A 1,401-nucleotide genomic window follows, 5' to 3' on the forward strand; every position below is an offset into this window, starting at 1 on the left:
AGAGAGAGAGAGAGAGAGAGAGAGAGAGCACCACGCAAGCGCGCAAAGAAGAGATTGGACACCTGATTTTGTGGGGTGTCTTTCTCGGCCGCTATTTCACATTTTAAGTCAAACAATCCGTGTTTTTGAAAGGCCCTCGCAGTGCCGTGGGGGCACATGCCGTGGATTATTATCAGCATGGACAAATGGGGGAGAGAGGACAGAACACTGCGTTGACTTCTGAAGCAACGCGCACAGTCTTGACGCTATAGCGTTACGCATTTATTTTACTGTGAGCGCTTTTCCCCCCCGTTTGAATCCCACTCGCTGCTGCATCTCAACATTGTAAAAGTCCAATATCTGTGGATAAGGAACAGAGCAGGGTGTTGTCAGAGAGGGATGAGAGGAGGAGGGGGCAGTATGAGGTGTGCTTTTTTTGGAAAAGCCGGAGAAAGACGGACACCGAGAAGGTGTAGTGATGTGCGAAAGCCTGCGACGCGTTCCCCTCCTGAGAAATAATCGCGATCAGGGAAGAAATGGCCTAGTTAAAACATCATCGACACACCGGCAGAGGATAGAAAAGAAGAATCGTGTCTAGATGGACGGGCCATCATCATCATCATCGTCATCATTATAATTCCTGTGCTGGCATCGAGTCTTTTTAGGTAAGCCATATACACCGCTACCTCCTAAACGTGACTGGAGATTTTCTGTCTATCGTGGGTTTTATGTGTGCGCAATCTGTACGCTTTGGTGACTTCGCACATTGCGCACGTTATCCATCTTGACGCACTGTCACAATTGGGGAATGAGATTTTAGTGTACATCCTCGTGCCACTTTTGTTGCTATAGCACATATTTTCTTCCTTTCTGTGGGAGCCTTCGATTGGCCTTGCCTGTTGATAAGCTGTCACATCTGGACATGATCACTCTGTGCCTTCAGCATTCTGTCGTTTTAACCATGCTGCTAATGAGATGATATTCAAGCGATTTCATTGGAATCAACTCATCATGCAGGCTGTCAATCAGGCGGGCTGCTATTCTCCATTGGGCTTCAACAGTGTCCTCTTTCCTAGGTTTTAGAGCGTTAATTGATGGCTTTATTACCACTTGATTAGACACACATGCTGTTCTGCTGCAATAGAACTCATTTCAGCCAGAGTGACAGGCCTTGAACTCAGAAGATGTGTCTTGTCTCATGAACAAACCCACAACACACTCGGACACACACACACACACACACACACACACACACAGCCGGTGCCCTAGAAGATGCAGATAGGATTGTGAATTAAATGCACACGCTCTGATGATCCAGGGAAAGGCTCCATTAATATTCAGTGGCGGTTGGGTAGTGCTCAGTTAATGGCAGACAACAGGACCTCTGTTCTGACAGGTCATGGATGAGAAATGGTATATTTT

General features: G+C 46.9%; 1 protein-coding gene across 2 annotated transcripts in view; it reads left to right on the plus strand.

The window, feature by feature from the left end:
- Positions 1-3: 3 nt before the first annotated feature.
- The window catches only part of nlgn2b (neuroligin 2b), a 65,905-nt gene continuing 64,507 nt past the window's right edge, over positions 4-1,401 (plus strand). The window contains exon 1 of one of the 2 annotated variants that reach the window (XM_032532741.1): positions 4-644. The gene's annotated coding sequence lies outside the window, so the exon portion shown is untranslated. The remainder of the gene's footprint in view (positions 645-1,401) is intronic. The other variant, XM_032532743.1, reaches the window with a different exon arrangement.

This window comes from Etheostoma spectabile, chromosome 13 (assembly GCF_008692095.1).
Source record: "Etheostoma spectabile isolate EspeVRDwgs_2016 chromosome 13, UIUC_Espe_1.0, whole genome shotgun sequence".
In the NCBI taxonomy this organism is placed as follows: Eukaryota; Metazoa; Chordata; class Actinopteri; order Perciformes; family Percidae; genus Etheostoma; species Etheostoma spectabile.